The 15035-nt window shown below is 25.7% G+C and overlaps 1 protein-coding gene across 9 annotated transcripts in view; it reads right to left on the bottom strand.

Moving 5' to 3' along the window:
* Positions 1–1240: 1240 nt before the first annotated feature.
* LOC147800824 (transcription-associated protein 1-like) overlaps positions 1241–15035 on the bottom strand; it is a 34455-nt gene continuing 20660 nt past the window's right edge. For 4 of the 9 annotated variants that reach the window (XM_087156363.1, XM_087156364.1, XM_087156365.1 and 1 more), the window contains 4 exons: positions 13455–13591; positions 10055–10259; positions 6846–6981; positions 1241–1712 (listed from right to left, as the gene is read on the bottom strand). The gene's annotated coding sequence lies outside the window, so the exon portion shown is untranslated. The remainder of the gene's footprint in view (positions 1713–6845; positions 6982–10054; positions 10260–13454; positions 13592–15035) is intronic. The other 5 variants (XM_087156370.1, XM_087156362.1, XM_087156367.1 and 2 more) reach the window with 2 other exon arrangements.

Here is a 15035-nt window from a genome sequence, read left to right as displayed (position 1 = left end):
TTCTCATGTGTTAGAAACTTAAATACTGTAAGCTTTATTAAGATACTGTTTTAAACTGTTATTTAAATTATGGTTGAGTGATTTTTCCAGTTTTATACTAGAGCTAAATAAACTCGAACCCCTTATGTAAAAATAAAACTTTTTGTCATAAAAACTTTAAAATCTCTGTAGAACATGAAAATTATTCACGATATGGGAGAATTAACTGGTTGTGGCAGAAATACGTATACTAAAAGTATTATTCGAAACAAACAAAATGCAAAAATAATAATAGAATATTAACTGTACACAATTGTTAGAAAAAGTCATGAAGTCAAATGTGCAAAAACGATAAGATAATAAGCGCATTTTCGATGCAAAAGTTCTTAAACTATCATTTGACCGGTTTGTTTAGTGTTAACAATCAGTTTTAAGCACAATTTGGAACATACACAAATTATATATAATGCATCAGACTGTTCATTTATAGATCTTAATGTAATCCTAAAGGAAACCTTTGGGCATGTATTGCAAACAGACATTAAATTTCTACAGACATGTAACACAATTAGAATGAAAAATAATGATTTGGGAAAAATATGTATGTTTATCAGCATAATTTGAAATGCACAATTACACACACACACACAAAATTGAAGACTGCTAAAAATTACTGAAAAATAATCACATATCTGTTTTAAAAATAAACGATTAAAGCCATAAAAAATAAAGTATTAAATTATAAATACACATATTTAAAAATATGCTTATTTAAAAAAGGATGTTTTAATTTGATGTATAGAGCAATTTACAAAAAAATGATAAAAATGTTAAATATAATGAAAAAAACAGATAATTAAACTGATGTATCATTGAGGGTGGTCAATTTTCGGGAGGGTGACCATCTCAAAACTTTGCTAACTAATTCAATTTTATTCTTACAAACTCCCATTTATTTTGACATAATGGCACTCTTAATGTCAAAAAATGAAGCTTAGACATTAATAAAATATTATCTATATTAATAGTTTTGCATGATGCTATGATAAGTGAGATATATAAGTGCCAGTATAATTTAATATTTGAATTCTGCAAATCGAATTCAAATTGTTTGATAAAGAATTTTTTTTTGTTATTAGTTTTACTACCCATTAATTAATTAATGCAACAAAAAATGCGTGAGAAAAAAGTGCTAGTGTGGGGTAGAAATTCAGAGAAGAAAAATTATGAAAACAGATATGGGAAAAAATAGCAATATAAGGAAGGAAGAAAATTTTTTATTTATAAATCACATGCACACGCAATTTCAGATATGAACACGTATATCTTATAAATTATAATTTAACGTACAGAGTTTATACCAATATACAAAGGTTAACATAAAAGTTAACACAGCATTATAAAATTATAAAGTATAATAAAACCAGAATACCATATTAAATATCCACATGCAGAGGGAAAAAAAACATTTTTTTAATATGTTTTCAAACATTGTAAAAAAAATAAACTTGAAGAGTAATTAATTTCACATTTTATTTTTAATACATTATATCACACACACAGTTTATTTAAAACACAAACATATAAAAAGTATACGTATCATACTGTAAATGTAACCTTTATTTTAAAAACTTTTCTTTGAAAACTTAAATTTCAAAACTCCTTATGACATTTTTTCAATCTTATATAACAGTTTCCTTACAGTTCCACCCCAATGAGCCTTTATAACAGTACTGAAAATGAAAAAAAAAATTTATATGAGCTTTGAAATATTTTTGAATGATAATAAACATTTTTTTTCCTCTTGTAGAATCAATGATTGAAATTAAGATAAACAGATATGTCAAATTAAGGAAGAAATCAAAAGTTAAAATAATACTTCAAAATCCAACAATAAATGTCCTTCACTTTATTGTTAAATCAAAGCATTTCTGCAACAACTCATGGTGGGTCAATGGGTGGTGGAGGTCCCTTAATTTTGTGACCAACAGCATAATGGTTTCAGTGTGGTAAGCATTACACACAATTTTTGCCTTTCAATCCCATACAAGCTTTTAACCATCAATCAGCAACTGTGTGTGGGCTTGTCACCATCCTTCATAATTATACCTCAGTTTGTTTGATCACTCAGACATTGTTGTAAATGTCAGATAATATATATTAAGACAGATGGATTTTATCAAGAAGCTTAAAAAAATTATTATGTTTCATTAAAAATGTCATCCTAATGAATTTGTACAAATTAAAACAAATTGTAAAAATATTATGTGAAAGATTAGCTAAAATACATAGTTATTTTACATGTTAATTTTTTAAAACTGCAATACTGATCACAAAAATGATGATAAATTGAAATGGAGAATTGAAAACAGTTACCAATGCTGTTTTAAACAAGATAGTCACCAAAACCATTTGATGCTTGGTTTGTGATGAAATTTAATGCATAATAATCAGAATTGGTTATACTGAGCCAAACTTAATCACTATTACATACTCAAAAATAAGGAAAAATCACAATGCTATAAATAAAATCTGCCACTCTGTCAGAAGATATAAAGCTAGTGTAAACATTTTTAGCATAATATTATGGAAAAAATTTTGTTCTGCATCACTTTGCGTTATACAATATTAACATGAATGATAATGTTATACAATCGTAACAAATTCGTAACTGTTAGTTAGAGAAGGCAAAATGAAACAAATAATGCAAAAAAGTATATAAAATTCATATTTACAGTTAATAAAATTTAAAACAATTTAATTTATTATCATAGAAATAAACCTTAAGTTGTGATTAATATTTTAATCCAACTTAAGCCAGATTTTTAAAAAAAATACAATAACAATAATGAAAATTTTAACATCGCTGATTATATATATATATATATATATATATATATATATATATATATATATATATATATATATATATATATGACATTAAGTAAATATCACAAATAGTGACAGTAAAGAATGTTAGACATGATTAAGGTCATAACTCTATTTTAATATAGCCAGTAAATAAAATAATTTTTAAAAAAAAGAGCTTATTCACTCACACAGTATTTTATTGAAATTAAAACTTAGATATAATAACATATAATAACAATTTTAAAAGCTTCTTATAATTGCTGAAAAATAAGCAAATACAATTTTGTGAGAGGAGTTACTTAAATGCCCCTTTTAGCTTAAAAATAAAAATAGATTTTATAGAAATAAAATAATAATTCATAGTAAATAAAATTAAAATTATAAGTATTACATTTTCTACATATTTGTAATATTTCTTGAATTACAGAATTTATATTTTTAGGCTACATTATAGAGGCTTTTTGAGAAACTTTTCAAAGCTATTTTTCAATTTTTTAAGGCTATCTGAAGTCAAGACATTATACAAAATTCTGTTAAAAGAGTTGCACACTTTCTAAACTTAGATTTAATAATTTTATATATACTCAATATCTTATTAAGGATTCAGTTGTGATAAGTTAACACAAGGAATTTTTTAAGTAATATGAAAGAAAAATTCTCTTCATTAAATGAAAAATTTTGTTTTCATAATTATGTAATTTGTATTTAGGAGGGGTCATACATTAATGTTTTTCACTTATAGATCATATAACAAAGAATTTATTGTAAGAATGTAAAAGCAAGTGAATTTTTAATTTTATTTTAATATGTGAATTTTTATGGGGAAAATGGGCTTTTTCATTCACACCTTCTCAAAGTGTTTTAATTGGTGCCTTTTGATTTTATTTAATCTCTTTTCTTCATAAAAAAGTTTCAATTTTTTCTCTAACAATTGCATATTTAAAAGGTATAATATTCCATTGAGTAAAGTTTCATTTCTGTTTCCCATCCCCCAATTTAAAGTCAGATATTTAAAGTAAATTTCCAACTAAGCACTAAACATGCTAATTATGTATTGTGAAAACTTTGGTTGCTAAATGTCAAATTTGTTAGAAATGTTTATTGCAGTTTTTAATATTTGTTCACATTTGTGAAAGTCATTACAAAAGCGCTCCTTTAGTTTATTTTCTGTTATCGTCTGTTACAATTAATATTATCAGATTGAACATTAAAAACCCACATATTAAATCACATAGGAATGAATGATTGTATGATTCCTTATTTTTTCTGTACAAGTGAAACATTGTAAATTTTTGACTATAGATTCCAGAATTTTGAACCCAAATCAGCTTAAAAGTAAGAAAACTTGTATTGCACATCACATCACTACTGTTCCCATCTTGCTTTTATTTAATAGTTATGACATAAATAAGTGTTTATTTTATCATTGATAAACCTTTTAATAATATATCTTAAAGGGAAAAAAACACATTATATGGTTCTAAAACATAAACTCAAAATATTATTTTTCCATGTCTTGTAACTTACATACCTGTCACTACTGTGCCATTAATTCTTTCTTTTAATGATAGGGTGAAAACTGTGACTATTAGAGTGTTACAAGTTTATTTCCATGTCTTGTAACTTACATACCTGTCACTACTGTGCCATTAATTCTTTCATTTAATGATAGGGTGAAAACTGTGACTATTAGAGTGTTACAAGTTTATTTCCATGTCCTGTAACTTAGATACCTGTCACTACTGTGACATTAATTCTTTCTTTTAATGATAGGGTGACTATTAGAGTGTTACAAATTTATTGTCACAAATAAATGATTTTTCTGATTTTTTTTAAAAAAGAAAATAATTTTAAAGAAAAGTAAACTTTGAGAAGTCACATTTAAAAAAATTGGTAAATTATTTACTTAATACAAATAATCAAAACACTAAAATCAATGTATCAGAAATATCTGTAATTAGCATTGGTCACCAGTTTGGTTTTCATAAGGAACTTGTCATTTTGCTGTTCCTCACTCAGGCTTTTTTCTATTTTAACAAAGTAAAAATTAAGCACTTTTAAGGACATTTTCTTGAAAAAATTAAGTACTTCTATGAAAAATTATGGAGTTAAATTATGGAGCACATTTTCTGATATTAAAGTCTCATCACACAGCTAACTTAAAATTTCACCAAAAATATTTCTTTGAAAATGTATCTATAATAGAAAGTTTAAATATGCCCATAAATTAAGATATAAATAAATTACTGCTTTCAAAACTGTCATGCAATTTGAAGGTTTAATACACATTTTATGTATTAATAATAACATTAATAGGAAAATGAAGACAAAAAAATTCATAAACACTTATTTGTTGTTTCAAAAAGTCAAATAATTCATAAAAATTTGTGATGTAATGCAAAATGTTAAGTATCTAAATCTAAAATTATGCTTCACTTTAAAAAAGCTTAAAATAATGCTTAAACAAGAAAAGTTACAATTGTATTTACTTTCTAAAAATATTCTCAGAATACTAATTAAAAAATAAATTTAACAGCTTAATTACTTCTGGGCACAAGAAAAAAAATTTAAGTCAAACTAAAAAACATAAAAAGGCTACATGCCTTATACCTTTAAAAGTATATATGCCTATATACCTTTAAGTATGATACCTAAAAATAGTTTATATCTATTTAATTTTTGAAAAAAAAAACTATCTCTGAGTTTCTGATACACTTTAAGAACGGTACCAAAAAATAGAAAGGAAAATACATGGACTAAGTTCAGGAAAATTTTAGTTATTAATATCACCTCACTTCAAATTCTGCTTATTTTTACTATCTAAGAGATATGTAAGTAGAAAAAAATCACATTCCATCCAGTACCTTATTAGGGTCATTTTCACATAGGGAAAAATACTTCCTTTATTGTTAAATAAGGGATAATTATTTTGAACACAATTATTAAATGACTAAAAATATTTTGATATATTTTTTGTTCAATTTTATTTAATTAAATGTAGCAAGAACTGACTTTCTACTGAAGGTAATTATATTCAACAGAACCTTAATTACCTTCAGCTTAGCTCATTCGACCATAATTATTTTTTCAATGAATAATAAGAAAGAAAAGATATTGATATTCAACATAAATTCAAAAATTTATATATTTTTCTGACGGTTAATATGAAATCCTTTTTCTGTCTGTACATTTTGTTTCTGTCTGTTCATTGAGTGCTGTTATCATTTTTAAATTAGAATTAATTTAAAATTCAATACAGTGTGGGCATAAGCTACTGACAATGTCAACTGCAATCTATCTAAAGGCACCTCTAGATAGAATTGAGTTAGCATGTCGTATATAATAGTGAATTGGAATTAAATGATTGTAGTTGTAAAAAGCTACAATACTCCTCTTCAGAATATTATGTGTGATAGAATTCAATGAACGAATGCCACTAGTTGATTCATTGCTGTTTTGCCAGAGGCCAGGAGAGTTGTATTAAAATCACGGTTGTTAGAGCGGTCGCTCTTGTCTTGCAATTAGCAGTCGAATGCGTATGGGCTGCTGTTATGTTTGATCAAGGCTGTGTAGCAACAGCAGAAGGAAAGCAACGTCACAGTCACAAATAGCAAGTCAACCTGTTCACAGTGTTCAATCTGTCAAAGAAGGAGTGTTCATATCAAAGTGGGCATTTCTGTTGAGGTATGTGTGTTCAGATCAAGTTGAAAAGTCACCAATGTAAAGCTAGGCTACGGACAGTGTCAACTGTTATCTATTCAAAGGTACCTCCAGATAGAATCGAGTTAACATGTCTTATATACAAGTAAATTGGAATTGAATAATTCTAGTGGTAGCTAAACTACACCAGATAATAAAACTTGTAATAAAAGGATATGTCTATAGTCAAATGGGTTATGGGTATGTATATACGTTATGGATAGTCATATAGGTTATGGATATGTCTATAGTCATATTAAAATAAAATTTTCTAAGAAGGGGTAAATAAAGTTTACCGCCAGAAAACTTGCAAGTCGCAATTCACCAAGTAACTGTTTTCGATCAACATACTAAAGTTTTGACTAAGCTTCTACATTCTGCTGTGTTATAATTAGATGCCTGAGAAGCAGGAAAACCAAATTTTGCCTGAAACTAAAAAAAAACTATTAGAATATATATTCATTTAAAGCAATGAAACATTTCACTAATATTAAAAAAAATTACTAACAAAATAACAATTTTCTTAATAGTTAATAAATAATGATTTAATGAAATATACAGAAGCATTCATGTCTTTGTGTGACTACAGCACTTTCAACACCTTAATGATAGACTTTTTTTGCATTCCTGTTTCCTTATTTAGAATGAATAAAAATATAAGTTTCTAAACGCATTCTTTAAATCTATTGCAACATTTTTCAAACAACTATTAAGAAATTAGTCTTATAGAAGATATACTTTGACTTCCATTTTATTTAAACATATACTTATTAACCTGAAACTTATGAGCCCTGTCAAGACATATATGGATGGGTACACCTACAAATAATGTCAAGGAACAAAAATTAATAAAATATTCTTAAAGTTGATTGTAAAATTATTATTGATGGTATAAAATTTTTTACACACAATGTATAAAATATTATATGTTAAAAATTAGGAAGAAAAAGAAACTAAAAATATTTGAGCCTGCTTTTTTAAATACTGTTGTTTTAAAATTCTAGCATAGAAACTTTTGTTTGAATGCAGAGTGAAAAATTATTGATTCTGATATTAATGAAAAAAATATTACAAATACACAGAAATGGGGATTTTAAACATTAATTATATTCAAGGTTCCACGTCATTTATAGGATTAAAACACAGGTTTTCACATATTTTCAAGAAAATTTCAAGATTAGAAATCATGAGATTTCAAGATTATATTTCTTTGGATATAATATATATATTTTTTATTCAAACTAATTTTTTAATAGGAAATATGCCTAATATTAAATTTTGTAAAATACATTTTATTTCCCTAGAAGGGTTTTACACAAATATAAATTACAGACAAATGCAATATTTTGCATAAAAACTAGAAACTGAAAAACTCAATGAAACATAATTTATTAATAGAGTCATATCAATGATACAGTCTGCTATTTAACTTCTTACTAATGATCAAAAATCAACATTTATTTATACAGAAAACTTAATTTTCAAGAACTTTTTTATTTATTGATCTGGATTTATAGTTATATTTAAGAAAAAATTTGAAACCATAAATTGTTAAACCAAGTATTTTTTATAAATTAACATTCTAATTTCAATGTTCTAAAAAGATTTAACTATGTTACAGTAAAATATTAACAAAAAGAATTTAACAAATAAAAGTAATAGATATTGGACTTATTTATTTTGAAATTCATTGGCAACATATTGTTACTGCAAATTTTGAAATTGGTTATTTACACTCAAGGTCCTGCAAAATGTTTACAAAATTTTGAAACATTCAAAATTTAGCATCATTCCCCCCAACTCTTTTCTCCCTAAATAAATTCCCAGACATTTCCAGATCTTCCTTATCCAGTGAAAACCCTGATATTTTAAAGAACAAAAGCACATGCAAGCATTTCTAATTATTTGATTATTAGAAAATGCTGTTGCAGTTGTAGTTAATTCGCGTTGCACTAAAGCTGCACAATGAGCTACTGGCGACGGTCTGGGAAGCATGATCGTGATCCAAATGGTCACCCACCTGCACCGCAGCCAGTGATGCTTGACTTTGGTGATATACTGGAAACCGAGTCTTACAGTCCACTGTGGGACTATTAGAAAATGCAGATCAGATTTTGCCTCATTTATTTTTTTGCTACAGAAACAATTATAAAAAGATAACACAAATTAGTATTTTAATTTCGATAAATTCAACATTGTTACTACAGAATTTTAACAACAAAAAAATAAAAACAGATGTTGAACTTATTTACTTTGAACCTTATAGGCTATTTAGTGCTATAGTCCAATTTGAAATAGGTTGTTTAGTTTCTAGGTTTGCTGAAAGATTTTTCCAGGTTCCAACCTAACATTGTATTTTTCCATCTCTTATTTTTCTTTAAATAAAATTTCAAGACAATTAAATGGTTTTTCTTAGGCTATAAGATTTTTGATATTTTATAGAATAAAAGCATATGGAAGTACAATTTAACCCCTGAATAGCAAAATGTTTAAGAACCCATCAAAGAGTCTACTATAAAACAGAAGTTCACTATATCCAAATTCTTTGAAAAATTATTTTTTAGCATATGACAATTATAAATATGTGTGTGACAAGAATGATTTCTAAAATGCATTTGCAGTTATCAGCACTGAACAGATACAAATTCTTTAAGACAATATTTAGTTTTTAAATATCTTTCAAGTTTTTTTCCTACTCTAAATGACTAATACTAATCAATAGATGTAAAAAAACAGTGGATACAATTTTTTTTTCCTTCTTTTTTTCAAGGAGATTCCATATTTTCAAGTTTTGTTTTAAATGCAAGCACTATAAGCAACTATATAAATTTAACAGAAAGTAAATGTATGCTTATGCTTTTTTCTGCAGGACAGATAGTTGCAGCTTTGCAATAATTTTAAAACCAAAAACTTCAAGCCTCCTCATTAACAACTCACCGCCCTAAATAAAGCATAATTTTTTTTCAAAATATATTAAACATCATAGATGACTTTATACCAGAGCTAATGTTGCTAATAATATTATTATCATAGAAATTACTAATTTTCAAAAAAAAATTCTTGAAAATTTCTACAATAGACTTAATAGTTAGCAAAGCGCAATTTTCATTACCAGAACAACAAAACTAGTATAAGATCAGGAATTATAAACTAGTAATAATACCATGAAATAATCTGAACTGAAATACACTTTAAGAATATTTAAGGTTTAAAAATAGTTGAAATTCATAGCTAAAAGCTAATGTGAAAATAAATGGCTGAAAGTATAAGGCTTTGATATCCTGCCAGATTCTCATGGTTATTGACATCATATTTTTATAGACATAAGAAGTGTAAGAAAATAAATTTAACTGCACAAGCAACTCTCATGATTTTAGTAAAATGCAACTTTTATTCATACAATAAAAATTCTTCACAATATAAAAGCATTATTGCCTTGAATTACAATAAATTTAATTATTGGCATAAAATGTATATTTTAATTAATAAGAAAAAAAGAACTTACAATGCCATTTTCTCGATCAGATCTGATTCTAATGCATTCAACTAAATTTAGAATAAGCTTACAAGACATTGTTTGAATTGCAGTTACTAAAGATTCATCATAAACATTTTTTGAGAGCACGTTTACAGCCTTAGTCAGATCCATCAACTATAAATATTGTCTCATATGATGAACAAGATCAGCTAAAGTACTATAAGCAAGAGGCCTAAAAATATACAAGATTCTTACATTAAAATAAGTAATACTACAGTCAGAAAAGGCAATTAAAGAGCTGTGAAACATAATACATTTAACAAAAATTATAATTTAGAATATATTTTCCAAGCCTCATAATAAATCAAAGAAAAAATCAGAGCAATTTTCAAAAAAAAAAACTAGATATACTTCGGAACAGTACACATTGTTAAACTAATTTTTAAAAAAAAGCAAATGACAAAGTAAAAAGGTATATTTTGTTCTACTAAAACAAAGTTCATTAAATGTTACAAAATGTTGGTTGTTAAAAATTTAAATAAAGTTAGAGTAGGATCAATTAATGCATAGGCAAAATTACTATGATACTGAGATACGAAATACACTATTTTGCAAAAAGAAAGGAGAGAAAAAAACTTATATTACAATACAAAAAATGTCATTCTATAAACCTTTTCTTTTTCCAAGTAGTTTATTATTATTTTAAACAAAATGAGATAATTCAAAGAGCAACTAAAATCTAAGTGCTTCTAATAGCCCACAGACCACACAATAAAAGTTCTCTAATATATGTAGTTGATAGACGGTCCCTGAGTTGGAACTATTAAATTTTGAAATTTTAACTAGCATTATCAATCTATATTAAAATAATAAATAACAAAAAATGTTTGAAAACCAAAATGTCTTTATTCTACAAATCAAATCTTTTAAAGTTCATGCTTGTAGAAAATGGGATGATCAGCAAATACACGGAAATCAGGAATATTAGATCAAAAAGTTAAAAACAAGATCCCTTTTTTTTATCACGTCAATCTGGAATATCAGGACAACTGTGAACTCTAAGGTTTTTCAGGACAAGAAACATTGATGATGCTTTTGTGTCTCACTGAATCATCTCATTCAGTTTAAAACAATTTGATAGGAAAATAAAAAATATTTGTACAAATAAATTTATTGCAGATAACTTGAAATACAAAATTTAAAGCAGAGGCTTAGAAGATTATAAAACTAGATGCCAAGTAAGCATAACAGAACACTTAATTAAGAATAATATATTTGACAAATTAGCATTTAGAGGATACTTTGAGAATTGCAATAAAACACAATTCATTAAATATTGGCATGTTAAGTAAAGCAAAAACAGAGTTTAAAAAGTCACATAATCTCTTCAATTAAACTTTTTTGTAATTTTTTCATGCTGTTATATTGTAGATATTTTTAGCATCTCTGCATATTATGATTTATCCATTTCAAACAGCAGTTGATAGATAAAATAAACTAATTATATCTCAATTTAATCTAAATTTTTTAACAAAACACAAATATGTTAGAATTAGAAGCTTAAGAACCTATATTAAAATTAATTATCTCCCTCTTGCAATTGAATTTCTAACTATATAGAAAACTGTAACTTCTCTTGAAAGAAGGGTTAAAATAAATTAAAAATAAATTTTATTTGTAATCCCCCCCCCTCTATTAAAATATAGATACTGTACTGGACATGGCAGAAACAAACCTGTTAATTGATGTATGATTTAAAAAGTGCTTGATAAAATAACTAGAGGAAATGAGTTAAGAGTTTTTGCAAAGAGCATTCAACCCTTTTTTTCCCTTTCAAAAAACTTATGAACATTTCTAGTTTGAATTCAAGTTTTTCTCAAAATAAACAGAAGTTTTATATAGATTTTTATAACAATAAACCAAACATTAAAAAAAAATTCCAGATAACATATGGGAATTCGTTAAATTAAGGTTAGCAATCTTTTTCAAAAACTCTATAACTGCAACAACTGTATATTTTCAACAGTAAAACAGGATGATAAACAAGACTCAATAATCTAAAATAAATATCATTTGTCATCGTAAACTCTTTTAGAGAATAATTTTCTTTAAAACAATAGTAATTTGGGTTGAAATTATGTTTAAAGTGAAACTTAAGAATTGGAGAAATCTGTGAGTTTGGTAAGCTCAGCTTCAAGGAAATGAGATGCTCTAAATAGCAACTAGCAGTTCACGAAGACTGCTAATTTTCAAGTAAAATATATACATTTAAAAAAAATTTTTTTTTGAACAGCTCTTCTGGAATTGTTTGTTTTTAAACACTAGTGATCTTCAAAGCACCTTTGAGCATTAGTTTGTTTTTGAATTGTAAGCTGAAAATAATAAAATCATCATAAAATCATTTTCCCCCTTGTTATTTAATAGAAAAGTGGGTAGCAAGGAAATTTTGGAATATTTATCCCAGAGGCTCAACCCTTGGAGGGCTAATAACATTCTTGAAACTAAAAACATTTAAAAACCAATTAAATATTAAAACTATTATAAATTAATGCTAATAATACATACAGCCCCTCTTTTTGAGGTAAACATAGTTGATCTATAACTACTAATAATTAAATATTTGAATTCCAACTTTCACAAACCAAAATAAACTAAAAACAAAAAGTTTTAAATTTTTTATTAATTATTCGATATATTTTTTTAATAATAAATATTTAATCGAGTATTCTTCATAGGATATTTAAGGCTTATTAACTTGACTCACTTAGAAAAGGAATTTTTATTTACTGTTCTAATTAGACATGTAAGACTTTTTTGGAGGAAAACAAAATTCACATTGAATAAATATATAAAGAAATAGTTATTACTGTAGAAAATTTTTTAAGACTTTTACATTATTGAATTTATGTAATATCGTAAGAACTATACAAGGATATTTTTTCAAATGAAACATTATATTTTTTAATTTAAACATTGATAGCAATTATGCTATTCAATAAAACTTTTTTTAGTTCATCTTAACAAATAATAGATATATAACAACATAGTTTATTTTTAAAATAATAGTATTTAAATTATAGATTATTTTAGACTGAGAAAGACTTTTAAAATATAATTTTGCTATTCTTGTTTCAAAAAATGCCGCTATTACAAAAACTTCTACAAATTTCCTTTTCTTAGAGTCATTAATTTTTAGATATAATTAGTAAGATATGCACAATTCTGAAAATGACGCAAAAATTAAAGAATTTCTCAAAAATAAGGAAAACTCGTACACACAGAGAACATTTTAAGCAGAAATATTTTTCAAAAATGGTATCTAAAGTAAACATTTTTTTTAAAAAAATGAGTCATTTATAAAAAAAAAACATGTTTTAGAATAAAGGAAAAAACAAGACATATTTAAGTAATAAAAAAAAGCATTTACTACCTCAGCTCTGTGGCTAAAATATGACGGGCTGCTACGAGCAATTCTTTGCACAAGTGGGCAACTTCTTGAGGACATAGATACAACAATCTTATCCTTCCTTTAGCAAACTGTGAGGAATGTTCATTCACAACATACTACAAAAAAAATAATCAAATTAAAATCAGAGCTGGGTTAAATTATTATTATAATTTGAGTTAAAATTAAATTTGCAACTAATTTAGGTTAATATTACTCAGATAAACATAAATACAGTGCATGCTGCCTATTAAAATCACATCCGTTTTGAGAACACTTGATAGTAAAAAGCAGCAAATTTTAAAAACCAAAAGGCAGGAAAAAGTAATTTCAAAGTTGAATTTTAAACTAAATTAAATTGATTAAAAACTAAATTAATTACTACATTTATGTTTTATTTTTACAAAACCTACATTTGACATTAACATTAGCTGCATTTTTTAACTTACAGGAGGGTTATAAAATATTATATTTGATAAGCAAAATTTCAAATTAAAAATTCACCATAGTTTGAAAGCATATAAGAGTTTCTAAAACATTAAATATCCTTTTATTTTCTGTAAAGTTCATTTTAAGAAATCAAGAGCTCTTTTGAAATCCATTGAAGTTAGATTAACCTCATTGAATGATTGAGGATCCTTGACATTGAATGATAGGCATTTTACAATTTTTCTAAGTACATAAATAGTTTTCTTTTGGATTCCTTTAGACTCTCTTTTTCCTAATATTTTTAACTTTTGCCCTTCAATTTTAACACAAAATGCAATCAACACCAGAAACTTTGTTCATAGAAAACAGACAAAAAAATTATTATTTATATGCATTCAAAACTTGAGAATATAGAAAATTCTAATCATTCAAACAAAAAACAGCAAAGTTTTTCATTGTTTTAAACAAAAGCCTTACAAAATGTTGTCTTTACATAATGGTAATAATAATTTTATTAGAAGATGGTTTTCACATAGTTTGATATTAAAATGATTCCGTTCTTGCAGATTTAATAGTAAAAAGCAGCTAATTTTACAATTCAGTGATTTTATAATTGAAGGTTCCAGTATTAATGATACAGTTAAATCACAGTAGTAAAAAATAAAATAAAATGGGCAGAAATTTTTTTTTATGTTCACAACATAATAAAATGAATTTAATAATCAGAAAATATTCCAGTAGTCAGAATAGTTCTAAAAAAATAAATTACCTCCTTCATTTTGAACCAATAATCAAGTAAGCAAGGAAATATGGGGGGGGGGGGATTAATCAAATATATCATATCAAGTTCCCTTTATTTTTATTAGCATGACTTTTCAATGTATTTTCCCTTTTAATGAGTTCTAGATAATATATTTTGTAATATACTTTGCACATTACCTCTATTTAATGTTCAAAGAGCAAATAGTTCAGAATCAGGGCTATTTTATTTATAAAGTCAAAAATTTGATTCCTAATGCATTGTGCAGAATTTTTTTATCATATTCCATGTTTCATTATATAATTACTAAAAAAATTAACTAGCGATTAATATGTTAAATGCAAAATGTATTGAAAAAATGAGCCTGGAAAATT

The sequence above is a fragment of the Parasteatoda tepidariorum genome, unplaced genomic scaffold (genome assembly GCF_982258835.1).
Source record: "Parasteatoda tepidariorum strain Cologne lab strain unplaced genomic scaffold, Ptep-v5.0 scaffold_34, whole genome shotgun sequence".
In the NCBI taxonomy this organism is placed as follows: domain Eukaryota; kingdom Metazoa; phylum Arthropoda; class Arachnida; order Araneae; family Theridiidae; genus Parasteatoda; species Parasteatoda tepidariorum.
This window is presented reverse-complemented; position numbering and strand designations above follow the sequence as displayed.